Source organism: Tympanuchus pallidicinctus, unplaced genomic scaffold (genome assembly GCF_026119805.1).
Source record: "Tympanuchus pallidicinctus isolate F22 unplaced genomic scaffold, pur_lepc_1.0 scaffold26, whole genome shotgun sequence".
Classification (NCBI taxonomy): domain Eukaryota; kingdom Metazoa; phylum Chordata; class Aves; order Galliformes; family Phasianidae; genus Tympanuchus; species Tympanuchus pallidicinctus.
In genome coordinates, this window is record NW_026294743.1 from 11,828,702 (window position 1) to 11,846,634 (window position 17,933).

The 17,933-nt window shown below is 38.7% G+C and overlaps 1 long non-coding RNA gene across 1 annotated transcript; it reads right to left on the minus strand.

The window, feature by feature from the left end:
* Window positions 1-3,577: 3,577 nt before the first annotated feature.
* Window positions 3,578-16,614, minus strand: LOC128084394 (uncharacterized). The gene is made up of 4 exons (XR_008208509.1): window positions 16,205-16,614; window positions 12,347-14,039; window positions 9,955-10,124; window positions 3,578-3,641 (listed from the first exon to the last, which is right to left on the minus strand). It is a non-coding gene; the product is annotated as an uncharacterized LOC128084394 (long non-coding RNA).
* Window positions 16,615-17,933: the final 1,319 nt, after the last annotated feature.

The following is a 17,933-nucleotide window of genomic DNA, read 5'->3' on the forward strand; positions in this document are numbered from 1 at the left end:
AAAAAAAAGGTGTTCTGCTTTACTACTGTGGGCAGGTATGGGTAGGGAGGCAGGGAAAAAAAGGGTAAGGAAGATAATAAATGTCTTTTCAAAAACTGCAGATAGGAAGGAAATAAATGTCAACATCCTTGAATGTTTAATGTGGAGCTTGCACTTTAAGTCTTGAAACGCCAAGATTTTTTCTTTTCATTATATAATTTTATCTCCAACGTTGTTATGACTTTTAGTTGCTGATAAACTTTGCAGGATGATAAAGAATTTATGTAAGGAAAGAGGTGTGGGTGGGGTTTTTTTGGTGGATTCGTGTTCTTCTGTGGTTCTTTCTATGCAAACGTGAGAGAATTTCAGTACAGCTTCAGATGTGTTCCTCACTTTCAGAGTGAATTTTCTCCTCTTGCTTGCAGGATGGAGTTGAATTTTTTCAGCCTCTTTCCTCTCTCAAGTTTTGTTGACAAAGAAAGGAATAAATCTGCAGCAGGGCAAACAAAATATTGGCTTCTGATTGCTTATGCTTTGTAACCATGCCAGACAAGTAGCTCTGTCAGATTTCTGAACATTCAAAATGGTAGCCAAATGCACACATGCAGAGGGCAACAACTTCTCATATCGCTCTTCCTTTTTGAGTTTGATAGTGAAAAATATCTTTCCAAAGACAGGCAAGGATTAGAAGCCACCTAATAAATAACTTTGGATTGCAGAGCAAAGAGGTTTGAGTGAAGAAAAGCATCAGAGCACCTCCAAAGAGAAACCTTTTGCATAGGTTTGCTCTAAAAAAGACAGATGATCAGAGACAGGAGGGACATGGCCTATGTTGGCCAGTGGCAGGGGAAACATCCCTTCAGTTCAAGACCATGTCCTCTTTTTATCATTTTTTGGATTGTCTTCACTCCCAATTCAGCCAAATTTCCCTCTGCCAGCTATCAGATTTCCTTAAGGACAGCCTGCCTGAGAAGTCAATACCTTTTTTCTATCCTTGTATCCATGAAGTTGGTCATCGGTGTTTAGTTTGTTGTTGTTGTTATAAAACCTTAAATATTAATAAATTAAATTCTTAACAAAAAAGGGAAAAGGCAATTTCATAATTCCTTGCAACTTTTATTTTTCCCTTATCTTCCCCACATAGTGTACTGTAACAAGCTATTTCTGTGCAACTCTTTGTTTGTCATGGAGTTTCTTAACACGGAATGTCACAGGAGAAAGGATTGTTGATTTTTTGGGGGGTGTGTTGACCTCCCTTTGATTCTAAACATGAGCAGATTTCTCTGTGCAAACAGTTCTGCAGTCTTTCCTACTACACTCTGAACATTCTGGAGCTTTAAGGCAAATAGAATGACTGAGCAGAGCCAGAAGTACCCTTTGGAGGATTTTAGGATGCCACGCTAATGGGAAGGAGGTGAGCAGAAAGCAAAGACAGACAAGAAAAGACATCACCTCAGTGCCAGAGACACAAAATGCAAGTGCCCTGAGAGAATCATTCTGTTGAACAGAACAGAGATGGCTGAAGCTGCAGGCATAGTGCTCTCTTGTTCCAAAGACTTCTGCAGCATGTACAGCTGATGCAGCAAGTTTCTAGTGTAGTTAAAAACTGTTCCTGCTTACTTAGCTAGCTCTGGCCCACATACAGTTTCATATCTTGTTATTAAAAATCTTGTTATTAAAAAAAATCCTGCCAAATAAACAGGTAATGCTGTTACTGAAAACAGTTATCTAGGTTGATCCTGAGTTTCACGGAATAAACTGAAATTAGGTGCTGTTGTTTAGCTGGTGACTCAGAGTGGAACAGTAACATCGACGATATTCTGCCCAGCCCCATCCCCTTCATTTTGGGTTTTGTTGGATTTGCTTCTCCGTGCCCTTACACTGAACTGCAAAAGCGAGATCTGATGCTACGCTCCTACGGTGTCTGCCTGTACTGTGTACAAGTTTCATTTTTCCCCCTTTATGGAAATAATCCCTCATAAAACAACAGCTAACTGCTGCCAGCTCAGTGTGGTAATGTACACAGCAGCAACCCATCAAATAACTCATATCAAAGAGTGTAATGAGAACAAGCTGAGTAATTGGGCTAGCCTGAATAAAAGGAATCTAGCAAATTTTGAAATGCCATTTCAATTTGCTGTAGCTCTATGTCATGCTCACCAGCGTTCCTTCTGCAATTGGATTTTATTCAGTGTAATTGCTAGGGGGCATGCAGACTTACTAGTGAGGTAAGCATTTGTGACAACATTAGGGAATGCGATAATGGTAATTATCATCTACATCAGCTGTAATGATTTAGAGATGTGAGCATAAATAAGAATCAGAATTGGTGTTTTTTTTAAATTTTATCCAGGACACCTTCTAATTTTCGTCTTCTGTAGCTTAAGAATATACTTTAACTATTATTTGACGGTATGATAGCCTTGCTAAAGATAAGTTAGAACAATTTGTGATGATTGAAATTAAAATCTCCTGATTTCATCCCATAGCTAGTGGTTGTAAACAGAAATCATACACATACACAGGCTTGCTAGAGATTGTTCCTGAATTTAGCAGCACTGTCTGTTGAACAAATGAGTGAAGTATGTTCCCTCCGTTATCTCTTGTTGATCTCCTCGTATTGTCACACTAAAAAGGCATTTTAATGATCTTATCTGCAGTGTGCTGAATTCCTGAATCTGTTGCTGAAAAACGAAAAGCAAAGGAACGCAGAAAAGAAGGGACGTAAGAGAAAAGCACAGATCCAAAAGAACAGAAGTAAAAAAGAAAGTAGAACATCTACAACAACAACCTGGAGACAAGAGTAATGAGCAAATCTAATTTCAGAGAGAATAATCATACTGCAGAAATCTTCCAGTGAGGAGCACATGAGGCTGATGCACACAGTTTAGACAAATTGTCTGAAAATTTAGGAGTTGTTCAGTATGTGATGACACATATGTGATGTTACCATAAGGTAAATTGCTTAGATGTTCAATGTGAACTGCATTCTCCAGGGTGCTTGAGTAGCTAACTGGAAAGTGGCACACCTCTGCAATTCAAACCAACTTTTAATGTTGATTTTCCCTTTAGGGAAAGGTTAGGGACTGGGGTGACCCTGAAGACATCAGGACCTGAAGGGTTCATTACCTAAAGCAGAGCCCAGGGAGCTGCTGAGTGCTGGTCCCACTCTTTGCTACTGTTCTCCTGCCCCATGGTCCTGAGCAAGTCTTGTAGCCCACGGATGCAAAGGCACATGTGGACAAGCCTCACCCCACAACTGAGTTTCTTCTGTCTGCTTGGACACAGAAATAGATGGTCACCCTCAGCTTTATAGCCCTAATTAGCTAGTGCTGCCACAGTGCTTATAAACACCAAACACATAAAGCTGGTATCTTGTACAAGCTGATCACTGATTTATTCTTCCATAGTTCAGATTTGTGCAAGTCTCAGGGAAATAGAAAATATTCTCCCCAACTACTTTTGCAGTCACCCATAAAATGGCAGTCAAAAGACATTTAGGTACCCCTAATATCTTTGCTGTGGCAGCCAAATAAGTTGTATCCTGCAAGCTAGATCAGATTTATGTTGAACTGATTCAGAATGACTTTGTTGCTCACCCTTCTGTGGATGTATGAAGTACAGAAAATGGCTCCTCTGCTCTCTTTTCGAATTCATGTTCCCTGCAACAAGTGAGATTTTCTTAAAGGAAAAGAAAGGAACATCTGAGAAAAGATTTGTCCTCGCATCTCATCAGCAAGAGTGTAAAATAAAACCAAAGGAATAAAAACAGAAACAAGGGTGCAGAATGCTGGAAGGAATGCAGCTCTCAAAGATACAAGCTCAGAAAGAAATTAAATTCACAGACACCAAAAAAGGGGAGAAGACTGGAATAATAGTTGTTATGACTCTTGATAGTTATCAGAGGGGAAAAAAAGCCGCAGGAGAGGAAAAGACATATTAAAGCAAGACAGTAGCAGTGCTTTAAGGAAACTAATTGGAAAACTCAAAGCAACTTTGATGCTAGTGAAAAGAAAAAGAGAGGGGTCTGAGGCACAGCACTCAGGTTTGATCTGAAAATACCTCTTTTCATGCTAGCTTCCCAAAAAGTCTATTTGGGAAGTAAATCTGTCAGGTATTATTTCTATCTATCTGATTTATCTAAAACATTGCTTATAAACTTCTTTTAAAATATCACATCTGAGGTTTATTTATTTGCAGAAAGAAACTAATGGAAGAGGAATTTCGAAGTGGATAATTCTGATATATTAATATTATCTTTCTCATAGCAAAGACTGAAAGAGTAATTTCAAAAACCAGAATAATTGTTGTCAATACTATAAGATGCATATATAGTGTTACTTAAAATATTTAAACATATAAATTAATAAATGAAACCCTTAGATATTTCAGGTAAAATTCCCCAAACCTGCTAAAATCTATAATTGTAAAAGGAGATAGGCAACATCGAACTCTCAAATTTAACTCCTGTTGTCTTATAACAAATAGAGGGAGATCTAAGCACTTTAAAAGGAGATGGACGCATGTAGAGAACCTCAAAATCCCCAAGAGGTTATACACTTATATTTGCAATGGATCAGGTCTTTTATTCTAGAGGAACATTTTTCTGTTATCAAGCTTCAAATCTCTAAATTGCAGTAGAAATTTAAGTCAGTATCTTCCCAAGTACTGAGAATCTGTCTGTGACACTGGGAAATTTTAATCTAAGTTGAATTATTTAATGAGGACAAAAGACCACGGAATGCTGTCAATAAAGCTGGCAGAGAAGAAAGATGGAAATCCCACTGAAGACTATTGCAGTGTCTCTCTGTTGCACATGAGCCCACATATGTACATAGGATACGTAACCAAAAAGCAGCTGGTGTTACTGGGGACAGAAAACTGAAAGAGTTGAACCACTGAGTTAAATCAATAAACAAATTAATATGCTTTTGAAAAAGGTTTGAACAAAGTTATGCTGTTTATCGAACAGGAATTAAATGCTAGGATGGCACCCTTGCAGAAAAGATGATGTTCTTACAGTGGCAGATGGCAGAAAGGGATTTGTCCTTCCTAGATTCTGCTGAAGACCTGCAATGTAAAGAGTCTGTGAGTCGAGGAGGTGTAGGTAAAAACTGAAGAGGATGAAAGGAGGATGCAGGCTATCTGGAATCTTTGTCTTTCTGGTGACTACCTTTCCTTGGCAAGTCTTGAATATTTTTCTATAAGAAAGGAAGAAGAAAAAGGACTAATGCTCATCTGTTTCACAACTCAAGAAATTCATAAACAAAAGCCATTTTTTTCCTTCCAAATGGTGTAACTACTTTATCAGGCAATTACTTCAGCTCCAGCAGGTGCACTGAAACCGTGCTTGCCTCACGCAGAGAGCTCTTCCACTATTTTCATTTGGGGCTGGATAATTGGATTGAAGTTTCTTGTTCACTTCTTTTGTTCCCAGGCTTTGGATAGTTGGGAGCCTCTCAGATCTCTCTCCATTCCTAGCACCACCGCAGCTCTTGCTTAAACATGAACCGAATATTTCTGCAGATCAAAGTTTAGGGATTCTTTCAACACGTCTGTGGCAGCGGGGCTGGAATTCACTCCTATTTCAAATAGGGAAGCTGCCGGTCTGTGATCACTTAGTGCCTAATGCAAGGTGTTTGTGGCATCAGGAAGAGGTCCATTAGGAGGATACTTAAGCAATGGTGTTTTGTGGTGATGTTCTTTTTTTCCTTTCTTTTTATGGAAAATATTTGTTACAGAGCAGAAGCCTGATCATTTACTACTACTGTTAATGAAATTTCAATAAGAATATTCATACTGCTTGTAAGAATAAGAGCTTTAGGGGACGACTTATTTAGACTTTTCTCCTCAAGAGATCTGCAAAACAGGAAGTAATGTGTTTTTTCATGAAGCAGAAAACACAGTGAATTAATAAATTCACTAGCAGATTCATCTGTTAAAAAATGCACCTACAAGACACAGAATCACACAATGGCCAGGGTTGGAAGGACCTCAAGGATCATGAATCTCCAACCCCCTGCCACGTGCAGGGCCACCAACCTCCCCATTTCATAGCAGCCCAGGCTGCCCAGGGCCCCATCCAACCTGGCCTTGAACACCTGCAGGGATGGACGGGGCATCACAGCCTCTCTGGGCAGCTGTTCCAGCACCTCACCAGTCCCATAGTAAAGAACTTCCCCTTGCCTTCAGTGTATAAAACAGATTCCTTTACTTTTATTTCTTCATGAACTCTGATTCCTTTTTTTTTTCCTGTTCCAGTCAATTTTAGCTTCTTAAGTGTGAGAAACGACACCATTCTACACGATTTTAAATCAACTCCTGCTTTTTAATTACTGAACCCATTTCAACGGGGCGGAGGGGGGGGGGGATTGTTATCTTGTGTAGTGCTGCTTTGGAAGGAAAAAACAGTGGCATTCCAAATTGCCATAACAACAGGCTGCACCACTTAAAACAGGATAAGCTGTGTGTCAAAGTAAAACTGTTGCCGTGGTAACCGGCTCGTATTTAAAGTGCAGCCTGGTTTAATCAGCCAAATTGCCCCTTTTCAAAAAGGAAAACATGTAGGCATTCCCACACGAGAAGAGAGAGGAGAACGCACAACTTAATCAAGAATCAGCCCTTCAGTTTGTTTCCTGAGTGATACCTTTGAGTTCAGCAATGTCACTTGCTCTGCTTTTTTTATGTGTGTGAGAATTCCTGATCCTGTTTCACCGGAGAACACTCAGAAATTCCTCTCAGCTGCTTGTGCTACGCTTCCTTTGAGCAGATTAATAAGATCCTAGCATCTAAGCATGTAGGTGCAACTTCATGCAGTCACCTAGTGACAGTAGCACATATTTATATCCTCTCTGGGAAGACTTAAAAAATGGCAGGTGAGCTTAAATCAACATCACCTTAACATGAGCTTAAGTCAACATCTGCTGTTTCTATGAACCTCCTGATTAGAAGGTCAAAGCTAAAAGCTGTTCATCTTCTTTCTTTTTCCTTTTTTTTTTTTTTTTTTTTTTTTTTTTATTCTTCATTTTGAGAATATATTTGTGTACTGAAAAATAGATTGTTTCTGTTTGGAAGAGTTTTAAAGCATAGGTGTGTTTTCTCAGCCATATTGTGTCATGTCAAATTCCTGCACTTTTGTCTCTGAATGTTGATGAACCAGCAGGAAAGTAACATTTAAGTCACATGAGAATACAGAAAAGCGAGTAAACATAGCATTCCAAGTCTATACAAATGATCCACAATTACTAAACAGTTCTTTTGAGATACGTTCTGATATGGCAGAAGATGAGTAGAGCACACAACCTATAAACAGCAATTGCACAAATATCACCTAACCTCCCAGTATGTTTAGGAAGTACCAATAGCTTACCTTTCCTAATAACTTTTTGAGTAAGGGAGTCCAGTTCTCAGTCTCAGTGGTGTAGTTGCCTGTCTTATTTCTTTCAAAGCCTAGAGAACAAAGTGGTTGAATACAGAAAAAAGAGGTTCTGTAGATTTAGATTGGCTTCCTTCTCCTTGTCAGTGATGTTGGATCAGGAACTGCAAGAGAGCTCCTGGAATGAAAATGACCTCTTTCAAGACCAGATTTCATAATTTTAATAGACAAGTAGAATATAACAGGTGTCTTACTGAAAAAGGTTAAAGAAAAACATGAAATGTAAAGCACTTCATTTGTTTTTTGCATTCCCTGCAGAGAATACAAACTCTATTACATTACTGTTCTTCTACCAGAAATATTAAGGTTTCCTGAAAAAGGAAAAGCAGAATTTCAGAGGGATTTTGCCATTTCCTGGTGCAGTATCTCTATGCAAGATGCTACATATCTCAGAAGAATGGCGAGATCTTCCTCTAAAAGCTGCCAGAAAGTTATTAATTTCTAACACGGGACAAATGCAGAACACAAGTGATATAAGTCCAGAAATGGTCTGACTGTACTTTAAGCTTGCATATCTCATTGCTGCTGTGTTATGGTTATTTGAGGGTGACGTCACAACTGAGACTTTCAGAAATTAAATATAGCTATCAGCTCTCTTTTCTAAGTGACTGTCAGAACATTTCTTTTTCTTGCTCGTGGTGATAAGCCTCCCTTTCTGACACTTCTATAGCACTGCTAGGACATTGTTTTGGTTTTAATATATTATGGAAACTGCTTATGCTAGCTAACCAAAAGCAAATGAAAAAAATATCAGAGTTACTCTGTGGTATAACTAGACCTGAAGCTTCAAAGGTCTGTGAGATACAAGACCTGGAATCTCAGGCACAAAGAGCATTCCTCCATTTGCTTTCTTGAGTGACTGTCAGCATTACTGTGCATTCCTAGCATCACAGCACCACCTGCTACACCACAGCACATCATTGCTTGTGAGTTAGCAGTTTTGTTGAACAAGAAACAGGAGAAAAAAATAAAATAAAAGCAAGCTTTTTCCAGAAGGGCAAGAAATCTACAGCAGCCCACAAACATAAGTAGTGAAGCGAAATAATGACCACTGCATGAAAATAATTACTCTCAAGAATCCGGATCCCAAACACTCATTCTCTACTGCAGGAAGCAGATGGCTTCCTAAAGCTGACATTGAGGATATTTTTATATCGCAGCCAAGATGCAAGTGCAGCTCACAAAGACAACAAGTGAATCTGAGGTAATGCAGAGCCCAGTGCAGGCTCTGTGGAAGGGATCCTTGATAAGGATGCACACAGGTATTTTATCTTGAGCTCAGATAATTTGCCTGAAGCTGAATGTCACCCCATGCTATCTTTGCATTAATCTTGAAGGAGAAATCTGAAACTAGCTTGGAAGCCCTGAAACAAGTAAAGGAATGATTTAGTGTGTAAACACATCTTGAGATGGAAAGCAAACTTACCATAACACTCACAAACAAGAAGAACCAACACCACAGCATTGCTTCAGACTGAATACTGCTCATGTGTACCTGCTTTAAAATCATGCATAAAAGACAAAAGCCTTTGGCATGACACCTACAAACAAGATTCAGTCACTGCAGCTTGCAAGAAGCTAGACACTGAGGCTGCTCTGTTGTGAGGAGAAAGACATGGCCTCAAGGAAAGAGTCTTCCAGAGGTGCCCACTGCTACACTGAGTACCCACTGTTTAGCCATTTAATATGGATGGCCTAAAGTCCAAGCAGGCTGAAGGCCACAGGGAGAAGTTGCCCCCCACCATGGCAGAAGGCTACGGAACTGTCTGTAAGTCCTGGGCTATCTCCACTGCCCTGCACACAGTTGGGTGCCCCTTTCAAAGGGGAAAGCTTCTGCCCAGTTTTGCATATGGGAAAATGAAGGTGACAGCAAAAATTTAAGCTGGGAAGAGCCCTCAATGGGCAATACCCTTCAATGCTCCTGCCTGGCCCAAGAAGTCCACAGCGGGCCTGGATGTGATGAAACAGAGGAAAGGTCTCAGCGTCAGGAGCTCTGGGCTTAGCCAGGGGAGACGCCTCGTCTTGATCTCTGTTGTTTTACCCCTAGCACTCTCCCATTGTGTGCATACATTATTCATAGTTTAAAAGATGAAGGTTAAATAGGAGGAGAGTTTAGTCTGATGTTTAACATGTGCTACTCTTTCTGTATTTATATATAGAAAAGTTATTGCTGTAACAGCTGTATGGACATTATCTCTCCTTCTTTACGGAGGGAAGTTTTTACCAGTGTGATCAGAAATACATATTGGGGCCTGAATGCTCATAATTATAACATATTTCAATAAAATATGCTCTTGCTCAGCTGAAAGAACCTTTGTGATTAGCGTTTAACTCTCAATTGCAGAGAGAAAAGCAGACCAGCTTTGAAAAAAACAAACAAACAAACAAAAAAACCAACAAAACCAAAAATAAACAGTAGGGAGGATCTTTCTGAAAGGTGAATGTAAAGAAAACAGATCCAGCTCATTTTGCTCATGTCTAGTGCTAGGACAAGAGGCAATGGACACAAGATGTTGTTTCTGAACACTTGTCAATTTTACCTGGAGCTTCTCTTCTGGTTTACCAAACAGCAGGAGCATCTGGGCAGGTTGGATCTGGCCTGATCTCACTGGGGTGGTCTTGTGTTCTTCCCATTGCAAATTCCAGTCCAAGCAGAGCCTGTTTTGGGATTACCTCAGTGGGTAATCTTTGATGTGCATGAAAGTGCTTTCTAATGTACCAATAAAAAAATGACACGGTATGTTAGCATTTTGTTGTTTTTTTTTTGTTTTTTTTTTAAAATAATATATATATAATTTTAACATTTTTAATCTCTGCAGCAATATTCAAATCTTTGCTTTTAATGCAGAGCCACTCCTTTAGGATGCACATGAGGATCCCAGTCTTTTACTTTAGCGCGTTTGATCTTTCTGTAGCTGTTGCAGGCACCTTCTCACACGTACTAGAAGCAGCCAGGCACTAAAAGAAAGTGTCAGTCTCAACTTAAATGACTGGTACAACTTAAACAGATTGCTGCTGCGTGGCTGCCTCCTCATCACAAAGCTAAAGACATGCTACAAGTGAAAAAAAATCTTTATATCCCAGGCACAAAGCTAACTGTGGAGGAGCATGGGTGTTTGTGATGGCAGGCCTAGCATAAGTCAGTAGAGAAAATAAAATAGAGATCTACTCCACACTCCTAAATTCATATGAAAATCCTCATCTCCTGAAGGCAGACAGCACCATTTGTTCTGAGTGAGGCACTCTGCTAGCTAGATGAATACAGGCCATTAAATCTGGCATGCAGTGTTTAACGTTGCTACAATTGCAGAATAAATTCAGCTGCAGTGTTTTTCCTCCTTCTCTTCTGCTCTTTCCCTTGGGCATTAATTAAATACAGCATTCACAAGCGAGGCCCCTTTAGGAATGATTGTTCTTTACATATTACAAATCTCAAGCTGTGAATGCATGGGATAGCTATATTAATTTCTAATCACCATTTTTAACAGGAAGCAGCTGGGCTGCATCAAGCCAGCAACTGATATCTGTAGGAATTCAAATACTTTTGTCCATTAGTATGCAAATGTAAAATCGAACAGAGTCTTATTGCTAGAACAATGAATTTTAGTTGTTTGAAAATATGAGTAACTACAAGGAAGTTAAAATTAGACCACAGTCCTCCTAGATACAGTTATTTGTCATTTATATGTTGTCCGAATGCCTCAGGTGTTTGTGCAAACACATGAGAAGTTCATATGGTAAAAAAAAAATACACATCCAAGTGTGCCTGAAAAGCGTACAGAAAGTGGGAAATCCATCAGAAATCCTTAACATCTCTGTCAGAATGACTGGGTTACAAACCTGAAAGAAAGGAGACGTTCTACTTCCATAAAATAAGACTTAAACATTATATAAATAGCATTTATATATAATATGCATGTGCAATATAGATTGTATTTTCCATTGCACGTTTTCATTGTCGAGCTGAATTGCCTGGTTTGTGCTTTCTCCATTATTTTGCCTTTATTGGTATTTGAAAGCACATTAATTATTTAGGAAAAAGCATACTCAGTTATGTCTGTACTTTCTGTTGCAATCAGCCCTTGACCTAGATCCACGCAGTTCTCAGAAATTATGTTCCTTAAGTTCTTCAGATATTCTACTTCAAAGCAGAGCGAGCTCTTAAAATGTTGTACTTAGTCAAAACTCAATGTGTTAATCAATATTGGACAAAACTCATATTGTCCTACTCTCAAGAGCCATTTTTAGTGTATTCAATAATTGCTTCACAGCTGGCCTTAATAAAAACGAGCGTTGGAAAGAAGCCAGGCTCCCTGTATTTAAACACACGTCTAGCTGGAAAATAAAATGTTACTGCAGTCTGATATTTAGAGATGTCAGACAGACTGATTTTTTTGTGTAGTAGTAGAGAGCTCAATTTAATATGCATCCCATATCTTAAGCATACAAATAACATAACGCAAATTGAGCATTAACAACATCCCATCTCCATAAACAGAGCCAAAATATATATATGTGTATGTGTGTGTGTGTGTGTGTATATATATACATATATAATAATGCTTTAATGCATTGTTCTTTCTTCATTGTTATGATCAAATCAGAAGGGAGGTGCGCAATCAGGCTCAAAGGTATGCATGAAGCCCCAGATCAGAACTGTAGGTAAACTGTAAACATGACAGTCTAATGGAAGGACAGACTGTAATCCAAAACTGAATGTAGCATCATTATCTCACTGTATCTCTCTACCTACCCAGAGGTGTCCAGAGGTAAAATTTAATGCCAAAAGAGGAAAGATTAGAGATTGCTGAGGAGAGGGCTCTCTGGATAAGAGAGTGTAATAGTTCTAAATTGATTTTCCATAAACGCTTTATGTGGCATTTGTTAATAGCACTGTTAAGGTAAAACCCTTAATTAAAACATTCTACTTACATGTCACTCACAGATTTCAAACAAACTGGAAGGATCATCCTGTAAACTGTATTTCTCAGTTTAGTCTTGAATTGTGACACAGCACTTCCTTCATCTGGCTTCACAGCAGAAAAGATGTCAAAACAACACCCTAATATCTAGCTTGAATAATTGTTACAGCAGGCCTTTGAAGATCCAGCAGTATTCTTTGTCAGGTTCTCCAGGCGAATATGTAAACATGTTTTATATTCTGTTGAAATCCCAGTTCTTGGGGAAGAGACATGTTTGACTTCCCAGCTTTCACCATCTCCTTCAGACAGAACGCTGTGAACTGAGCTCTGGAAGAGACATTCCTGTTGCTTCTATTTATTTGTAAATTGGTTGTGGTTCCTCACCTGCCTGATCTATCTTCCTGGTTATTGTGTTCCACAGCAGGAACTGTATGCTTTGGGTAAAGGACACAGAGGTATTGTGCATTTCAGACTAAACATAGATAGCTCTGAAAGTAAAGACGACGTTTTTAGCAAACAACATCCCAAAGTGATAATCTTCATGTATTTTAGTTTAAATGGCTGTAATTTAATCACACATTACCCAAGATGTAAAGCTTGTCTATCATCCATTTTTACAGTTTACATACTTCGGAAAAGCAGAAACATCATGAGAATTCTAATGAGCCTTTGCTACCATGTAATAACAGAACTGTAAACTGCCCTGTGTTTTAAATTTGCTCTTTGGCATCACTCAACCAACAAGCTTGGGAACATGGATTATACTTATTCTACTGATAAAGCTTATTCTACTAATTTCCTTGAATAAATATGTAAAAACTGTCATTCACACCCGTGTTTCTTGGAACAAACAGCTTTCAGGAAATGCAACAGAAGCAGATGGCCGTCATGAGAGTCTCAAGTGCTAAAAAAAATATAATAAAACATATCAGCAAGTTTATATAGCTAGTTTGATGTTGAGTAATGTTGAGACCTTACTACTACCGCCTTCATGTTCTCTGTTTTTCTCTCTTCTCTTCAAAGTCACGCTTGCTATAGTGTTGGTTTATTACATGACCCTTCCGTGCAGGCCATGGAAACCTCAAGTTGTGTAACAGTAGAGATAGGAAGATCTTATCTTCCAGGATAGCAAGTCCAGCAAGTACATCCGTTCTGCATTCTGAATTAGATGCTCAAGGTTTCTCTGCAAGAAGAGACTCAGAGATGCTGAAAAAAGGAGGCATGCAATCACCCATGTGCTCAAGAGGCTGCAAGCAGGCCGATGGCAAAGCGCAGCAGACAGCACAGCGCTGCCAAGTTGGGCACAAGGCACTCTACCTCCTGCTTGGCTTTCAACAGAATAATTAAAATGACTGGGCCAGAGAGAATCTCTGGTGTAGTGGTCAGGGCACTCGTCTGACCACATTTCCTTCTTGGCTCCAGTCAGTGCCGAAGCAATTTACGTTACTTACTCCTTGTGGCAAGGGCTGCACCCTGAGCCGCATGCAGTTAAAGGAAGCTGAAGAGTCTATCTGTTCAAACTTGAGCAATAACTAGCCAGGCCCTGAAGCAGAATTCTACATAGAAGTATTTCAGGTGAAAATGTAGGTAGGTAGGCGAAAATGTTTTTCTCTGTGCAGTCTTAAAACTTAGGAAGAATTGAGTACATTTCTGGTTTTGCAATTTCAATTTGGGTGCATACTTTCCATTTGAAGCCTTAGAATCTGAGAAAGGAAGGAAAGAAATCAAATTAAATATTTACCCCAGGAAAACATGAGACAAATTTCTGCATGCTCAGCACTGCTGATCAGCAAATACTCAAATTAAGTATTAAATATATTAACTAAGCCTTAAACATTAAGTATTTATAAATATTTAAATTAGATATCTAATATACTATTGTAAATACTAACGTTTTAATACAAATATTTTAAATATCTTGAACAGTTTGAGAAGCAATGATTATATTTTGTTTCTTTATTGTATTATTTTTCTCTTGATTGCCACTATCAATTTCTCCTACAGTAGATTAACACAGCATTTTCCCAGCACAGGAATAGGCAAAAAAGAAATTCATTTTAGTCTTAGAATGACAAATTTGAGAAAGACTATATTTTATATTTAACTCCTCTGTATATGTATATGAATTATATGTAATGCCATTTTACATACTTCTATAAGCATGGTATCTACATAGCAATCTTATGAAAACGAAGAACTCAATTTCATTAAGAAACGGGAGAAAACTAGTGATTTTTTTTTTAATCAAGAAAGAATAAGTAAGAAAAATGAAGGAAAGCAAGCCTTCATTATGTTATCTAATTACTGCAACACATGTAATCTCATCTACTTTGTTTCAAATATGATGAAAATGAAGAAAAATCATTTCAACAATAAATATGCATCAATTAATACCAGTACTCAGGGACTTATTTCAGTAGACAATTATTATAGAACTAGAAATAGAAAATATTTAAAGAGTAAAAGGGCTATATAACAATTTATGTGACAAAGAAATGCACTCAGAGGTGTTGTATTTTCATACTTAAAGTCAATCTCAGCAGAAGTGTAATTTGAAGCACTAATGTCTTTGCAGTTTCCCTATCTACATCTGTGTTTGTGCATTTTTGTATCTGGAAAAACTAATATAGACAATAAGTGACATTACAAGAAATACAGGAAACTATATTAGGAATAGCATCCTAGGCAAATTTTCACAAAATGTCATGCCCAGATAATTACTCATAATTTTCATGCTGACTTCCCCAGCACAGCTAGAATTCCCCATAGGGTCACTATGCGTTCTAACTGTACAACAATAGAAAGAAAAATCTGGCTAAAATCAGATAGCCATGTTAGTCATAATCTGACTTCCTGAAATGACTGGTAGCTTTCGTTTTGTACTTCATTAAACTCGCTTATCACTGGGTCAGAAGCATTCAGAGAAAAACAGGGGATGAAAAATGAATTATGTGCTCAAAACAACACACCGGGGATAATATTAATGTCCTCTCTGTTTTAACATTGAAATAAGAACGAAACAAAAGGAGGAGTGTGAATTATACACCATATTGAGCTTTTTCATCACCTTCTAAAGTCCTTGGACCCTGTGCTTCAGGATAGCAAATTTCTGACTGCAGCTGGAATTGCTGGATGGAATTCCCTAGGAAACTGCCCTTAGGGGCAGGCACAGAACAGGACTGGCAACTCTTTAAAAGCATCCTTCTGAGAACACAATGCTCTCCATCCCCCAGCAGAAGTCGCCAAGCAGGGGAAGCAGGCAACCAGCATGGCTGAGCAAGGACCTGCAGCTTAAACTGAGGGAAATGTACAGAAAGTGGGAGCAGGATTGTGTAGTCTGGGAGGATACAGGGCTGTTGTCTGCATGTGTAGGAAAGCCAAGGCACAGAGGGAGTTGAATTGGCGAGAGAATTATCAAAGATAACAAGAAGGGGTTCTACAGGTACACAGGCAGGAGGAGACAGGCCAAGGAGAGTGTTCCCTCTCTGATAAAAGGTAATGGAGAGCTGGTCTCCTCAGACATGGAAAAAGCTGAGGTACTCAGTGAGTGTTTTCCCCCAGTCTTCATGGGTGGTCAGGCTTCACTGGAGGTCTGAGCAATGGATTCTGTCCCACTGTTACAGTGGAACAAGTCTGAGACCTCCTTGTGCAACTAAACGTGAGCTTGTCCTTTTGACTCGTCTCTCCTGAGTACAGTTCCTGAGTGATATTAGTGCAGCTAGTACTTTAGTATTGAACACTCCTCACAGTTAAAACACAGCTCTAGCTTTACTCCATCACTGTAGCCAGATCCAGTTTTAACTCAGTTATGCATGTTTCAACTAACCTAAGCAATTAGGAGACAAGAGATGAGCGAGTTTTTACTTACATGTCATTGACTTTTGATGCATCTAATCCACTGAGCAAGGTAGAATTCAAGATACAATAGATCAGTCAGGTGGAGCAAGAGAAACCTCTACAGCCTGGCAGTTCAAAGCAATCAACCTGGAAAAGAAGTACTATTTTCCATGCCTGTTCTGAGAACAGCTTTTAAGTATTACCCTGTATCTCCCACAGCAAAATATATTGATTGCCTTTTTAATAAAGGCTAGAACTGACAAAGGCAGCAGAGAAATCTAATGTTTGAGTCTGATTAAATTTAGATATGAGACAGATGCCTGTAGTCAACCTGGTCAATACTAAAATGCTGTAGTACGTACAAAAAAAAGGAAAACTATGGATTTAAACTGCTTTGATGAAGAATCGCAGAGTTCAGTGATTTCCAGAGTTGGGGAACAGCTTGCATGAATATTTTTAGGGTGAAGCCTTTTCTGCCCTAGTAGGTTTTGTTTAGAAGAAAGACAAGTAGGCTTTGCTTAGATTGGACACTATAATCACTGAAATCAATGATACAACTCTGTGGTCTGAAGGGTTCAAAATCAAGTGCTAAAAGCCTCCAGGGAACCATCAGCAGTGTAATTCCCCAATGATCTAAGAAGATTGGGATACCTGTTGAAATAACCAGCAAGGTATATTGCACACATTTATTTGTCAGGCTGTGTAATCAATGAATATTAAGATGCAATAACTACGAAATAAACAAGAGAGCTTGGCAAAGCAGACTATGATAACAAAAAGAGAATAGATAGAAAGCTTACCCCTATCCTGGGCTCACTCACAAAACTCCAGCAGAGCAGATCTCCAGCAGAGATCCTTCCCCACTGCTAGCCAGCTCTTAAATAGCTCTAGGAATTGCCTTCACCTGTGCTTTGCCTTCACCTGTGCTCCTCTGGCTGACTCATGGCTCACCCCAGGTGATCAATTAGAGGTTCAGGCCCTGACTCAGCAGCTCCCAAACACTGGCTTATGTAAAACTTTATGGAGAATATTGAAAAGAAAAAAAAAATCAACAAGTTGTAAAAAAAGCTACTTGGTCTACCAAGTATGAATAGATGCGTTGTATTCTCCAGGAACTCTTTCTATTGTTTGAGAAGAATTCTTGAAAGCATTACACGTGTTAAATGCTTAACTGAAAGCATGAAGAGGGAGTGTGGAACTGCAGACAGATACGTCACGAAAGAGGTATCTGCACAATTAAAATGGAAAATTATGTGACTGAAATGAAATTAAACAACATCATTAACTTGTTTTTCACTAGAAACAAATTTCTGAGAGTACTGGTCAAAGAGGCGTATAAGAATTGAAATCAATACGTTGGTCAACACTTGCATTTTTTGTTTCTTTTGACACAAGTCTCTGCATGAACTTCACTTTTGAATTGAGTACACAAGATTGACTAAGTAGATTCCTTAGCTGTATTCAGAGTAATAACTGTGTACAAGAGACAAGAAACTGGATACTTGTAAAAATCTCCAGGGAGTGAAAATCTCAAACTGAAAAATTCAGAATAATCCTGAATTTATTCTTCTTGTCTAGGTATGAATCTTTTTGCCATATGTACCTGAAGTATTTCTGAGTAACCTGGAAACATGTCAGAGTGGCTCCAAGAGGCCTTTCATTGCAGTTTTTGTGCTATACTAAAAACACATCTGAATTAGAAGCTTCTTATTGCATTTTTGCTTAGAAATACAAGAAGAAAATGAAGTGATAGTCAGCAA